The sequence below is a fragment of the Delphinapterus leucas genome, chromosome 19 (genome assembly GCF_059928025.1).
Source record: "Delphinapterus leucas isolate spDelLeu-1000000601 "Yukka" chromosome 19, BTC_Dleu_Yukka2, whole genome shotgun sequence".
Taxonomy (NCBI): Eukaryota; Metazoa; Chordata; class Mammalia; order Artiodactyla; family Monodontidae; genus Delphinapterus; species Delphinapterus leucas.
Genome location: NC_143147.1, coordinates 58,739,235 through 58,755,431, shown reverse-complemented (window position 1 = coordinate 58,755,431; position 16,197 = coordinate 58,739,235).

The window sequence follows — 16,197 nt, the reverse complement described above, 5'->3', positions numbered from 1 at the left end:
TTGCCTATTTTAGATGTTTCATATAAGTGAAATGATACAATATTTGTGCTTTTATGTCTGGCTTATGTCACTCAGCATAATGTCTTCAAGGTCCATCCATGTTGCAGCGTATGGCGGAACTCCATTCCTTGTCATGGCTGAATAGTATTCCTTAGTCTGGATAGACCACATTTTGTTTATCCATTCATCTGTTTATGGACATTTTCCCCATTGTGAATAATGTTACAAGGAACACTGGCCTACAAGTATCTGTTCCAGCCCCTGCTCAGGAGTGTGTACTTAGGAGTGAAAGGAAATGTATCTTTATTTTTTTGAGGGTGACCAAATTGTTTTCCGTAAGGCTGCACCAGCGTTGTATGAGGGTTCGAATTTCTCTACAATCTCACCAACACTTCTTATTTTCATCATTAAACAAATGAATTTTTTAAGTAATGTTTTCATTACAAAATATCTATTTGTTGAAAATAACTTACAAACTACAAAGAAGAAAAACACTTTGTATTCATCTCCAACCCCACCACCTAGAGAAGACCACGGCTAACTTTGGGTGATACTGTCGGTTTTTACAAGTGTAGGCTCGTTTGCTAATTTCCTAAGGCTGAGGGCAACCCGCTGCCAGCGTGGGTTGGGACGGGGTCTTCACATCCGGCAGACTGCAGTTCTGTGCAAAGGAGAGGCGACCTTTGGAGGCGACCAGGATCGAGGGCTCGCTCGCAGCCTCGTTTCCCTTACTGAAGGGCGGCGGAGAAAGGTTAAGGAGAGACCCGAGAACCCAGGAAGGTGGCCCCAAGCTGAACCGCCTGCCCGCCCCCGCCGCCATCTCTTCTGAGGCCGAGCTCCGGGAGCCGCGCGCCCATTGGCGGAGAGCGCGGCCACCCGAGCCAATCACGGGGACGGCGGCCCGGCTCGCCCAGTGCGGGCGAGGCTGGCGGGCGGCAGCGGGCGCGTGCGCACTGGGCCCTGAGCGCGGCCCCGCCCCCGCCTCTCGGGGGTCGCTATCTTAGGGTCCTCGCGCCGCGTGTTAACCAGTTTTTCCTCCCGGCTTTAGACCTGGGGGGCGCGGGCAGGGAGTCTTGCAGATGCGTCGCCCCTCCCCGGCCGTATGGAGGCCCCCGCCCTGACCGAGAGTCGGGCTCCCTTGCCCTTCCGGGGGCCACGCATCCCCCGGACCCTCTAACCACACCGGGAGGTGGAAGCCTCTTTTGCTGCAGAACTGTCGTTACTGTAAAAGAATAAACGCTTCGGTACAAAAGGGAGACGCAGAATTTATGAGATGGCCACCTCAGAGCCCGTGGGCGACATCTGGCTGCGAGAGGTGTCCCTTTATCCAGAGACAAAGGAGCCCCCGGGCCCGCGAGGCCGCAGCGGCGGGGGTCCCCTGTCAGTCCTGCGGGCGGGCGCGGGTAGGCGGCACCTGGGGGTGGCGGGGGCTCTTGGTGGCGGATCGCGTCCCACCACTCCCCCACCCCGACTTCAGAGCGGGCTTGCCCCCACCCCCGCGTTTTGCTTCCCCTCCTTCCTCCCCCTTCCCCTCCCCCTCCCATTCCTTCCAGGTCCTTTCCGCCTCTCCCGCCCTTTCCCCCCTTCTCCCCTCCCTCTTTTCCTCCCCTCCCTCTTTTCCTCCCCTCCCTCCGCTCGCCTCCCTTCCCTCCCCCCAGCCCCGCAGCCGAGCGGTAAGGTTAAGAGAAAAAGCTTCAGGAGAATTTTCGTTAAGTCAGCTCTGATTCGGGGAATAACTAGTAGAATCAAGGGCGGCCGCGACCCCCTCCCCTTCTGTGAAGATAACTTATCAGGGCTTCTGAAGGGCCCTCGGGAAACAGAGCACTTCCTGGACAGGATCTTGTCCCTTCCCTTGGGAGCCTGGCCCCTCGCGGGCCCCCGCCCCCTCTCCACCCGTCGGGCAGGCTAGGTCTCGGGGCGGAGGGCGCCACTGCTTCCGCCTCAGGCCAGCCCAGGTGGCCAGGGCGGGGCTCTGCACAAAGGCCGCTGGGACCGGCGACCTCAGGCCCTCGCGTGTGACCTGGTCCCAGATGATTGAGAGTGAGGCCCAAGGGCAGCCCACAGGGGGCCCTCCAGGCCAGTGGCGCCTCCAGAAAGGAGAATGGGCTGAGTGAGAGGGCTGGCGAGCATGTGCCCTGCCCCACTCCTTCCGGGGAACCCAGCTTGGTTGGGGAGCCCTGTGGAGAAGGACATGGGTAGCAGGGCAGGCAGCCCCTCGCCCCTGTGCATAATGCCCCCTCCCCCAGCTGTAGGGACGTGTGACTGGGGAAATCCATCACCCCCATCTCTCTACCCTTCCTGTCACCAGGCCTGGGCCTTTGCTCCCCAAGAGCTGCCTGGGTTCGGATCAGAAACCCCAACTCCCAGAGAGGAGGAGGGCAGAGCAGACCAGGAGGTCCTCAGAGGGGCCTGTGGACTCAGGGCTGGGCGGGGCTTTGCCTCTGTCTCTGTAAACCTCTGTAAGTCACTCTGTTCCCAGCCTCAGTGGCCTCACCCAAACTGGGAATCCTATTTTGTTGCCTGTACTGCCCTGCTAGAGGATTGACAGCCTGCCCACCCACCACTGAGAGAACCCACAGGCCCTGCCTAATCTGAACTCCCTGCTTTGTCCACCAGCATCTCATGACCCCAGACTCTTAGGCCTCCAGATGCACTGACCTCCCTGTAGTTCCTGGAATACACCCAGGCCTGCGCTTATCCCAGGGCATTTGCACTGTCCATCTCTCTGGGGACTGTTCTTTTGCCCGCCATCTCCTCCTTTGTTCAAATGTTGTCTTCTCAGAGGGGCCTCCTCTAACCCCCACTTAAAGTTTTCACCCCCTCCCCAGTCCCCCAGCTTTGCTTCCCTGCAGCTAGCATCCCCTCCAGTGCACTGCAGTTTCCTTGTTTTAAGAGTCTGTTTCCCCCCACGCACACCACCACCCCACTAGGATGTGAGTTTTTTCTGCCCGTTGCGTTTCCGGCTGTATCCTGCCTGGCTCCCAGAAGGCCCTCTCTAAGTATTTGTTGACAATAAAGTAGTGAATATAAACCCAGAAAGTCTGCAGACCACCTTTCAGATCAAGGTCGACCCTCCTCCCAGCTACACACCAGAGCCAGTGCTGTGGCAATAGGCCAGGCCACTGTGTATAACATACACAGAGTAACATTAACATTCTCCACGCAGCAGAGGGTCTTTATTAACCATCAAGGAACAACAGCAGTACTTCAATAGAAAATAGGCAACAGCTACGATAAGACATTCCATGACGGCCCCAAACAAATGAAAAGATGCTGTAGCCCTCCAAAAGTCAGTCATGCACCAGGAGGTGTCGTTTGTCACCTACCAGACTGGCAAACATTTTCTGGGTGGTTGTAGCTGGTGTTGGTGGGATGCAAGGAAAAGGTGCCCATGGTGGGAGAGAGGAGAAGGGAGGGCAGAAGCTCTCGAAGGGCCCTTGCAGGTTCACTGAGGACACCGGAGAGCACAGCCAGCGGGGGCCCGCTCTGCTCCAGCTCCAACAGGCACTCAGCTGTGCTAAGGCTCCCAAAGTGTAACCGCACAGGAGAGCCTGGCCTGGCCCCAAGGTAGCTGGTGAGACCTTCCCCGGCCAGTATGGCCCCCCGCCTGCCCGCCCCTTGCTCCTTCTCATCTCTTCCCCAATGCAGTTTGTGTTCGATGTTCCCAGACACCAGCTGAGAGAACACACACTTCTCTGGCCTGGCCAGTGGGTGCCAAGACCAGGGGTTGGCTCTGTTCACAACTTCAGTGAAGGGGCCCTCGGGCACTGTGTGGTTGGTGGGAGGCTGCCAGAGCAGCCCCAGAAATGCTTATTAAAGAGCCGATAAATCACACAACTCCATCCACCTCTCTACCCTCTCCCTTCCATGTTGCTGCCTGACGTTTTATATTGATGCATTTAATTTATCTTTAAAAATGGGCAAGACTGCTTGTTTGATTTCCACAGGGGCCAGGTGGGGCAAAAAGCTGACAAGTCATCTCCTGACCCTGGATGGCTGATGTAATGGGTCCCCTGTGCTGAAGGCCCCGCCCCCTTCTCCTGGACGCTTCTCAGTTTGGCTCTGGGCCACTCCCCGTGCAGTGACATCAGAGCTGGTGCTGTCCTTGGCAGCTGGTTCATTTCTGCATAGCTGTGGACACCCATAAAGTCCAGGAGACCCCTGTCAGGCAGCAGTCCTGGACCGGGCCTCTCTCGTCCATGCCTCCCAGGGAGATAGGCGGTCTTGGGGCTGGAGTAGGGGTGGGGGTGTGGACCCCTTCTTGGGCCTGACAAAGCTGCAGGAACAGTTTGGATTACTTCTTTGCCTAAATCACCAAGACAGGCAAGATCTGTGAGCATCACAAAAAGGGATTTATTTGCAGCAAATGAGTGTTTTCAGCAAAAAGAAGCCTGGAGAAGGAATCCAAGGTAATTCTTTGTCTACACTGGACAGGCTGAGGCCATCTGATTCCATAGGACCTCCCAAGAAAGGATTCTGGAATAATGCCAGCAGGAGAGCATTAACCTGCTTCAGATGGACTTGAGGTGTCTTAAGAATAAAACTGGCTAATTAGCTTTTAAAACAAACACATAGGGGATTCCCTGGCAGTCCAGTGGTTAGGACTCCCTGCTTCCACTGCCGGGGGGGCCTGGGTTCGATCCCTGGTCAGGGAACTAAGATCCCACAAGCCACGAGGTGAGGCCAAAAGAAAAAAAAAAAAACCCAAACACATAGATAGGCAGACACACAGACACGCAAGAGCAGCCAACTGTGGTGACCGCCTCCCAGGTGGCCCAGCAGCCCCGCCTCCTGGTCCTCAAGCCCCCATCCTCTCCCACACTGGGCCAGGGCAGATCTGGTGGCCAGCAGAGGAGGGTGGAGCCATGGCACTTCTGAGAGCAGGTTGTGAGACCGCGGCTCTCTCCATCGCCTCCTCCTCTCAGCACAGAACACAGGTCTCCTGCCAATAGTCACGTGAGCCGGTCCCCGTTGAGTTCTCAGATACCATGGGCCCATCCCACAGCCTGACCACAACCTTGTGGGAGACCCTGAGCCAGGACCACCCGGGGAGGCCGATTCCTGACCCTCGGATATGGTTGTTTTAAGACTCTGAGTTTTGGGGCAGTTGGTTACACAAAGAGAAGACCCACCCACCACCAAAAGCAGCAGACTGCATAGACAGAGCCCGGCATCCTTGATGAGTGGGTTATGAAAACGGAAGAGGCCAGAAGGGAAGGGACCCCGTGGCTACATGGTTTTCTTTTCCTGACAAGGGACAGCGGGGGGAGCCTGGATTTGGGGTCAGAGCCCTGAGGTGGAGTCCTGGCCCAGGCCTTGCAGGTCCCCATTCCCTAGGGGCTGCTGGCCAACTCTGTGGTCAGCTATCCACCCTGGCATTCTTTTTTGGCCATGCCTCCAGGCTTGTGAGATATTAGTTCCCTGACCAGGGATCGAACCCGTGCCCCCTACAGTGGAAGCGCAGAGCCCTAACCGCTGGACCACCAGGGAATTCCCCATCCTGGCATTCTTGCACATAGAGTTCCTTCTGCCCAGAAAGTTCTCGGCCCTCCTGTGCACTGGAAGGCCCTCTCCTGCCCACCTTCCAGGGAGGTTCTGCCTGCACAGGCATTCCCTCTGCCATGGAGTCATTCCCCTGCCCCCCGGCCTGCAGCAGGCATTACCCAAGTTCAAGGATCTGCTTGAACCGCACCTGGCATACAGTGGGTGCTTAATAAACGTTGCTGACTCGGGGCAGGCAGTATCAACTTGCAGTCTATTTTTCATCAGGATGGTGGTAGGAACGGTGGGGAAGCGCTAACACTTGTGTCATCACAACAGGGAGGATTATAACCACAACCTGTTGCAGCAGCCACCTTTTCCAATGGGGAGAGTATGTGAATCCTGGCCCAGCCATCCTTACAAAGAATATTTAATAATCTGGGTAGATGCTTGGGTTAAAATGGCAAATAAAAAGAGCAGGATGGGCCTGTGGTTGTCTTGGCAAAGTCTGATGAAGTATTATTTACTGAAAGCAAGAAACCAGTTGCATGGGCCTGCCTGATTTGCATTTAGTTGGCAGAAAGGTTTGGAAGAGTCTCCACATTTAAACAGAAATTTCCCCATGAAAATTAGGAAGAATCTTAAAAAGCAAATGCCCTTGAAGAAAGCTCAAGGTTGGTTGGCTGAGAGGTTTGCAAAAGTGAGCATTTCCAGACAAGTTCACAAAGATGCATAAATAAGAAAGCCTGTCACTGTGTTATGTGAATTAGTAATAAATTTAAAGCCACCTCAGTAACCATCAGTAGAGAGGTAGTTAACTGATGGTAAATTTCCATAGCAGAATACTGTGTAGCTGTGAGGAAAGTACATTTAAATGTATTGACATGGAAAGACATCACTAACATGTCAGTAAAAGAAAAATCAGGCACTTCCCTGGTGGTCCAGTGGTTAAGACTCCATGCTTCCACTGCAGGGGGCCTGGGTTTGATCCCTGGTTGGGAACTAACATCCCACATGCCACACAGCACGGCCAAAAAAAAGAAAAGAAAAATCAGGTCATGGAAAAATATAACTTTATGCATAAAAATATGTCAATATATACATTACAAAGTATAGGAGGGACTTCTACTTCTGTCCATCATGGGATAATTGGTATGGAATTAGCCCTCCTGACATTAACAATTAGAAAACTGGAAAGAAAAAACATGAGGCAACTGTTTTTAGACATTGGACAATAGGCAGCCCAGGACTGTGATTCCTAAGAGAAGGGAAACATCAGATGTGAGCCCTACAATTACCTTGGCTTTCTGTCTGGAGGTAGTTTCTGGGCTGGGGTACAGAACACAGAGGTCTTGTGAGCTGAGACAGAGACTGGAGTTTAGAGCTGCTGAAACGGCTGGGATTTGCAAAGCAGAGTGCCTAAGGAGGTAGCTGTGCAGACAATGGGCTCTGGAAATCTATACAGAGGTCCCCTTAATTATGAATGTTAAACTGTGCACATGTACAGGAAACCCCATGAGACTCAGCAAAGAACAACTCCTGGAGAGGTGTGAAGCTGAACAATTCCCAGAGCTCAGAGACATTTGGGTTCCCAACAGACCTCATTAAGCACTCAGGGCATTTCATGGAGATTCCGTAAGAGTCATACTAGTAGCAGTGCTAAACCAGAATCAAAGGCTAATCTAGACTCAGTCTAACAAAGCTTTAAAATTGCCTCAAAAAGGTCAAACTTCTCTGCAAGTAAGTTGACTTCCTGTGAGAACAAACTTCAACACTCTACAAAAAGGACAATAAAATCCAGAGGCTCAACAATATAACACTTACAACGTCCAACATTTGATGAAAAACTACTGGACATGTAGAAGCAGGCAAATGTGACCCATACCAGGGAAAAATCAGTCAATAGAAACAGGCCCAGATATGAGAGAGATGCTGGAATTAGCAGACAAGGATTTTAAAAGAGATATCACATATTTATTCACAAACGTAAAACAAAACACAAACCTAATAAAGAGAAAGAGATGATCTAAAAGAAGCCAAATGGAACTTCTAAAGCTGAGCAATACAATACCTGAAATTAAGAATGAACCACATGGACTTAACAGCAGATAGATAGACAAGCAAAACTAAATACCAAAGAGCTGGAGGACACAACAATAGAAACTATCCAAACTAAATCACAGAGAAGAAAAAACACAATATATCAACATTTTGGGGATGCAGCTAAAACAGCGATTAGAAGGTATACATAGTTTTAAATGTTTATATAGAAAAAGAAGGCCCCAAATCCATGATCTATGCTTCTGTGGTTAAGACCTAGAAAAGAGAAGATTAAACCCAAAAGAGAAGGAAGGACAAAGAAAATAGAAAAAACCAATAAAAATGATATAGAAAATGAATATGCAGGAGAGAAAAATCAATGAAAGCAAAAGCTAGTTCTTTGAGAACTTCAATAACTTTGATAAAACTTTAGCTGCACTGGGTGTTATGGGCCGAATTGTGTCCCCCCCCAAAATTCGTGTGTTGAAGTCCTAACCCCCAGTACCTCAGAATGTGATTGTATTTGGAAATGGGGGTCTTTAAAGAGGTAATTAAGTTAAAACGAGGTCATGTGAATGGGCCCTAATCTACCACATGACTGGTGTCCTTATGAGAAGAGATGAAGACACAGACACACACACAAAGGGCAACTTTGTGAGGACCCAGGGAGGAAACGGCCTAGGAGAGAGGCCTCAGGAGAAACAACCCTGCCGGCACCTTGATCTCAGACTATTAGCCTCCAGAATTGTGAGAAAATAAATGTTTATTGGTTAAGCCCCCCTGGTCTGTGGTAATCTGCTATGGCAGCTCTAGCAAACTAACAAAACTGGTCAAAAAAAAAAAAAAAAGAGAAAAATCACAAACCCTGACACCAAAAGTTGGCAAAGATACTACAAGAATACTGTATACAAATGAATGTCACTCAAAAACACAGATTCAGAAACGCTTAACATACTAGCAGACCAAATCAAAAATATATAAAAGAATCATGAAAAAGTGGGGTTTAACCCAGGAATACAAGATTGGTTTAACACTCAACAATTGGCACCTCCCTGGTGGCACAGTGGTTAAGAATCTGCCTGCCAATGCAGGGGACACAGGTTCAAGCCCTGGCCCGGGAAGATCCCACATGCCACCGAGCAACTAAGCCCCTGCGCCACAACTACTGAGGCTGCGAGCCACAACTACTGAACCCACATGCCACAACTACTGAAGGCCGTGCTCTGCAACAAGAGAAGCCACCGCAATGAGAAGCCTGTGCACCGCGACAAAGAGTAGCCCCTGCTCACCACAACTAGAGAAAGTCTGCGTGCAAAAATGAAGACCCAATGCAGCCATAAATAAATAAATAAGTTTATTTAAAAAAAAAAACACTCAACAATCAATCGCTGTAATTCACCATGATAACAGAGTAAAGGGGAAGAACACAAGGTCTTCTCAATGAGGCAGAAAAATTATTTGACAAAATTCAATACCTATTTATGATTTTTAAAAAACCTCATATCAAAATAAAAATAGAAGGGAAATTCCTGAACCTGATAAAAAGTATCTATGAAAAACCCACAGCTGACCACACTGAATGATGAAAGACAGAGAGCTTTCCCCCTAAGATAGTGTACTATTCTCATCACCCCTGTTCAGTCCGTTGAATTATCACACAGGAGATGCTAGCAAGTACAAAAAGACAAAAATAATCATTAAATTAAAGGCAAATACATCTGAAAGAATAAAATTAAAACATTCCTTATTCACAGATCCGGTCATGCATGTAGAACACCTGCTTCTGGAATTAACAGGTGAATTAGCAAGATCGCAGGATGCCAGGGCAGATGCAAAAATCAGTTGTTACTATTTCTCTAACTAGCAGTGAGCGACTGGAAAGTGAAAAGAACAAGACCATTTACCAAGATAGCCCCAAACATCAAATATCTAAGAATAAACTGAATAAAATCTATGTACCACCCCTCAACTGAAAACTCTAAAATCTTACTGAGAGAAGTGAAAGAAGACCTAAATAGATGGAGGGATAGAAAGTGTTCATAATTTGGAAGACAGTGTTGTTAAGATGTCAGTTCTTCTCAAATTGAACTGTAGATTTAATGCAGTCCTAATCAAAATCACAGGAGGCTTCTGTTTGTTGAAAACAACAACCTGATTCTAAAATGGATATGGAATGAAAAGGACTTAGACTGGCCAAATCAATTTTAAGAAAAAAAGAACAAGGTGGGGCTTCCCTGGTGGCGCAGTGGTTGGGAGTCTGCCTGCCAATGCAGGGGACACGGGTTCGTGCCCCGGTCCGGGAAGATCCCACATGCCGCGGAGCGGCTGGGCCCGTGAGCCATGGCCGCTGAGCCCGCGCATCTGGAGCCTGTGCTCTGCAACGGGAGAGGCCACAACAGTGAGAGGCCCGTGTACCGCAAAAATAAACAAAAACAAAAAAACAAGGTGGAGGATGCACACCGCTTCATTTCAAGACTTAGTATAAAGCTGAAGTCATCAAGGGTGTGGTGAGAGCAGGAGGATGTATATATAGGCCAGTGGGTCAGGAGGAAGAGGTCAGAAATAGACCCACACATATAGTCAGTTGATTTCTGACACAAGTTTCAAGACAATTCAATAAAGAAAGTCTTTTCAACAAATGGTGCTGAAACAGCTGGATATCTTTGAGGGAAAAAATGAACTCTTACCTCACACCATTCACAAAAGTCAGCTTTAAATTAATCATAGATATGAATGTAAAAGTTAGAACCATAGAACTTCTGGAAAAAAACATAGGAGAAAATCTTGATGACCTTACAATAGGATGCAAAAAACACTAATGAGGGACATCCCTGGTGGCACAGTGGTTGAGAATCCGCCTGCCAATGCAGGGGACACGGGTCCGGGAAGATCCCACATGCCACGGAGCAACTAAGCCCGTGCACCACAACTGCTGAGCCCGTGTGCCACAACTACTGAAGCCTGCAGGCCTAGAGCTGGTGCTCCGCAACAAGAGAAGCCACTGAAATCAGAAGCCCGCGCACCACAACGAAGAGTAGCCCCCACTGGCCACAACTAGAGAAAGCCCATGTGCAGCAACGAAGATCCAACACAGCCAAAAATTAATTAATTAATTAATTTAAAAAAAAGCCACTAATGATAAACGGGAAAATGGGAGAATTCCCTGGTGGTCCAGTGGTTAAGACTCAGGGCTTCCACTGCAGAGGGCACAGGTTAGATTCCCTGCTCAGGGAATTAAGATCCTGCATGCCATGCAGCACTGCCAAAAAAAAAAGAAAGAAAAGAAAAAGAAAAGGCAAGTTATAGAGTGAAAGTATTTGCAATATATGCATCTGATAAATTATTAGTATACAGGATAAAGAACTCTTACCACCCAATAATAATAAAAAAGACCAACAACTCAGTAAAAATGGGCAAAAGATTAGAATATATGCTTCACAAAAGAAGACATAAAATAGGCCGATAAACACATAAAGAGATGCTCAACATCATTATTCATCAGGAAAATGCAAATTAAGACCACATTGAGAGACCACTAACATCTAACAAATGACTAAAATTTTAAAACACTGACAACACCAAATTCTGGCAAGGTTGTGGAGCAACAGGAATTCTCTTTCATTGCTGGCAGGAATGCAGAACGGTACAGCCGCTTTGGAAAACAACTTGGCTGTTTCTTACAAAGATAAACACAATCTTACCATACAATCCAGAGGTTATGCTCCTAGGATTTTTGCCCGATGGATCTGAAACCTTTACGTTCACACAAAAATCTCCACAAAAATGTTTATAGCACCTTTATTCATAATTACCAAAATCTGGAAACAACCAAGATGTCCTTCAATAGGGGAATGGATAAACAAGCTGTGGAATATCCAGACGATTGACTACTCTTCAGTGATAAAAAGGCAGATGCGGGCTTCCCTAGTGGCGCAGTGGTTGGGAGTCCGCCTGCCGATGCAGGGGACGCGGGTTCGTACCCCAGTCCGGGAAGATCCCACATGCCGCGGAGTGGCTGGGCCCGTGAGCCATGGCCGCTGAGCCTGTGCGTCCAGAGCCTGTGCCCCGCATACCGCAAAAAAAAAAAAAAAAGAGGTCAGGTGCTATTGATCCAGGACAAAAATATGGAAGAATCTTAGTGCATGTTTACCAAGTGAAAGAAGCCAGTGTGAAAAGGCTCCATACATTTATACGACATTTTGGGAAAAGCAAAACTTCGGAAACAGTAAAAAAAAATCCATGGTTGCCAGGGTTTGGGGTGGAGAAGAGGATATAACAGATGAGGGCACAGGGCATTTTGGGTGTGGGGAGGCTATTCCTGATGGTTCTGTGATAGTAGATACCTGACACTGTGTAATGTCAAAACCCGTAGAACTTTACAGCAGAAAAAATGAGCCACGATGTATGCAAGCTTTAAAAAAAAACATTTAGGGCTTCCCTGGTGGCGCAGTGGTTGAGAGTCCGCCTGCCGATGCAGGGGACATGGGTTCGTGCCCCGGTGCGGGAAGATCCCACATGCCACGGAGCGGCTGGGCCACGGAGCGGCTGGGCCCGTGAGCCATGGCTGCTGAGCCTGCACGTCCAGAGCCTGTGCTCCGCAACGGGAGAGGCCACAACAGTGAGAGGCCCACGTACCGCAAAACAAAACAAAACAACAACAAAAAAACATTTAGAAGATCAAGGGATCCCAGGAAGGAATGCAGACTGTTACAAATGGATGAAACCACCTCACTAAATGGGATGGGGGAAAGGTGCTGACCTAAGTAACTTCAGGAATGAATGGATCCCTAAGACTAAAGGCAAAAGAACAGTACACAGACCCATACTGTAGTTGGTAAAATTGTTCCTCGCTGGTACTGGTTAATTCTGAAACCGCTGTACAGGCAGACCTCATTTTATTGAGCTTCACTTCATTGCGATTTTTACAAATCAAAGGTTTGTTGATAATTCTGTGTTGAGCAAGTCTGTCCGCCCCACTTTTCCAACAGCATTCGCTCACATCGTGTCTCTGTGTCACATTTTGGTAATTCTCACAATATTTCAAACTTTTTCATTATTATCATATGTGTTACAGTGACCTATGATCTTTGATGTTAATACTAGGACTCACTAAAGGCTCAGATGATGGTTAGCCTTTTTTAGCAATAAAGTATTTAATTAAGGTATATACCTTTCTTTTAGACAATGCTGCTGCACACTTAATAACTACAGTATAGTGTAAACATAACTTTTATATGCACCGGAAACCAAAAAATTCATGTGACTCGCTTTATTTCAATATTTGCTTTATTCTGGTGGTCTGGACCCAAACCTGCAATATCTCAGTTCTGCCTGTACATATACACTGGAACTGAATGATTAAGTGAACGCATGGTGGATGCTGGGAGCTAGGTTTCTCACTGTCAGAGTGAGAGTTTACAGATAAACAAAGGGCAAAGTGTAGACTGATCTAATGGTAATGATTAGAGTTGGGGACATCAGTAGGAACTCATGTTTAGCTTAATATAGATAACGATGGTTGTATACAGAAATATATATGTATGTGTGCACACCAAATCCAATGTCATGAAGCTTTTGTCCTGTTTTCTTCTAAGAGTTTTATAGTTTTAGGTTTTACATTTAGGTCCTTAATCCATTTTTTAAAATAAATTCGTTTATTTATTATTATTTATTGATTTCTTTTTGGCTGCTCTGGGTCTTTGTTGCTGCACGCGGGCTTTCTCTAGTTGTGGCGAGCAGGGGCTACTCTTTGTTTTGGTGCGTGGGATTCTCACTGCGGTGGCTTCTCTTGTTGCGGAGCACGGGCTCTAGGTACGCGGGCTTCAGTAGTTGTGGCGCACGGGCTTAGTTGCTCCGCGGCATGTGGGATCTTCCCGGACCAGGGCTCGAACCTGTGTCCCCTGCATTGGCAGGCGGATTCTTAACCACTGCGCCACCAGGGAAGTCCCTTAATCCATTTTGAGTTAATTTTTGTATATGGTGTTAGGTAAGGGTCCAACTTCATTCTTTTGCATGTGGAGATCCAGTTTTCCCAGCACCATTTGTTGGCAGGACTATCCTTTCTCCATTGAAATGTTTTAGTTGGAAATTCCCTGGCAGTCCAGTTGATAGGACTCCACGTTCTCACTGCTAAGGGCCTGGGTTCAATCCCTGCTTGCGGAACTATGATCCCACAAGCCATGCGGCATGGCCAAAAAAAAAAAAAATAGTTAAAAAAAAAAGAAAGGTCTTAGCAACCTTGTTGAAAATCATTTGACCATATATGGGTGTATTTCTGGGTTCTCTGTTCTTTTTTTTTTTTAATAAATGTATATATTTATTTAATTTTTGGCTGCATTGGGTCTTTGTTGCTGTGTGCAGCCTTTCTCTAGTTGCGGCGAGCGGGGGCTACTCTTTGTTGCAGTGTGTGGTCTTCTCATTGCGGTGGCTTCTCTTGTTGTGGAGCACAGGCTCTAGGCTCGCGGGCTTCCGTAGTTGTGGTGCACGGGCTTAGTTGCTCCGCGGCATGTGGATCTTCCCGGACCAGGGCTCGAACCCGTGTCCCCTGCATTTGGCAGGTGGATTCTTAACCGCCGTGCCACCAGGGAAGCCCCTGGGTTCTCTGTTCTGTCCCATTAGTTTATGTCTGTCTTCATGCTAGGACCACACTGTTTTTTTGTTTTTGTTTTAATTAATTATTTTTGGCTGCATTGGGTCTTCATTGCTGTGCACGGGCTTTCTCTAGTTGTGGCAAGCGGGGGCTACTCTTCGTTGCAGTGTGTGGGCTTCTGATTGCGGAGGCTTCTCTTGTTGCAGAGCACGGGCTCTAGGAGTGCAGGCTTCAGTAGTTGTGGTGCATGGGCTCGGTAGTTGTGGCGCACGGGCTTAGTTGCTCTGTAGCATGTGGGATCTTCCAGGACCAGGGATCGAACCCGTGTCCCCTGCATTGGCAGGTGGATTCTTAACCACTGTGCCACCAGGGAAGTCCCAGGACCACACTGTTTTGCTTACTTGTGCTTTGTAGTAAGTTTTGAAATCAGGAAGTGTTTGCCCTCCAGCATTGTGCTCTTTCCAAATTGTTTTGGCTATGCAGGGTGCCTGAGATTGTATATGAAATTTAGGATGGATTTTTCTATTTCTGCAAAAAAAAAAATGTCATTGGGATGTTGATAGGAATTGCATTGAATCTGCAGATTGCTTTGGGTAATACTGACATTTTAACAATATTGTGTTCCAATCCATGAACATGGGATGTGTTGTGTCTTATTTCTTTTAGCAATGTTTTGTAGTTTTCATTGTACAAGTCTTTCATCTCCTTGGTGAAATTCATTCCTAAATATTTTATTCTTTTTGATGCTATTGTAAAAAGGATAAGTTTTATGTGATGCATATGTTTACCACAATTAAAGAAATAGAAAACTAAAAAAACTTACAGACCAGGGAGGGAGACAAATAACACAGGCATTGAAGTGGTGGGATAGGTGCACCAGGGGGCAGGGCTGGGCTGTGCAGGGATACCATGGACAACTGCACAGGTGGTGCACTGCACAACTCTAGGGGTTGCCACTCATATATACGATGATGCTGTATCAAGCAGGTAAGGCTTGATTATGCTGCATAACAAGTGACTCTACAATCTCATCAACTTACAGCAGTAAGGATTTCTTTCTTGCTCGGGCTGTATGTCTGACCATGTTGGCTCTGATGGCGTCTCTCAGGCCTCCAGGCTGATGGAGAAGCCCTTCTCTGGAACACTGTGGTCCCAGAGCAGAGGGAAAAGAGAGTAGGCTGGCTCCCACACTGGCTCCTAAAGCCCCTTCACTCCTATTTCACTGTCTACGTGTCCAGGGTCAAACACGCCATCAGCGGGGTGGGAAGTGGAACAGGCACCAGAGAGGGGCAGCCTCTTGCAAGTGTTAGAGGACGCCTGAGAACCATGCACTGAGGCAGGCCCCCCTGGAGGGCACCCTCCTGGTCCTAGCAGGGAGCTGAAAGGGGAGGCGGAGCTTCCTGCAGGAGAGAACATCTTGGATGGCCATTGGTCATTGGGGGTTGATGGTGCAGGCCAGCACAGCTGTGGGGGACCATGTGGGGCTCTGTGTGCAGCACGCAGCCCCAGCAGTGGCGGCTCATGTGCTTCTTGGGGGAACACCCCATGGGGAGCTCTCCAGGTCTGATGTTTGGGGCCTCTAACCAGGAAAGGGTCCTGGGAAGCCACAATGTCTCGGTCACCAGAGACCAGCCTTTCTAATGTGAATCCTTGAACTCCCTCCTTGAAACAGTTTCTGTCCTCTACTCAAACACTGACCACTTGGGACGAAAGGGCCTTGAACTTGAAATTGCATCCAATAAACACAACGTCCACCTCTTGCCAGGGTATGGTAACTCTGAGTTGGAGTGGTTGCTGACTGTCCGCTGGGCATGTGGACAGGCTCCTTGCACTGCAGGAAGGAGGCACCCATGAGCTTCCTGCTCCACTCAGAGGGCATCCTCCACTTGTCTCAACATCAGAACACCTGGGGGACCTGGGGAAGGGGAGCCTCTCGAGGGTTCACATCATGGAGTCCCCCAGGATATGAGACATTTCTCTGAGGCAGCCCTTCCAGAAGCTTCCATTCATTAAGCTGATTAACATTAAGACAATCAGCCTTTGAGGTTTCATCTTCCCTAAGTGGCCCATTTGAATACTTTTCTCTC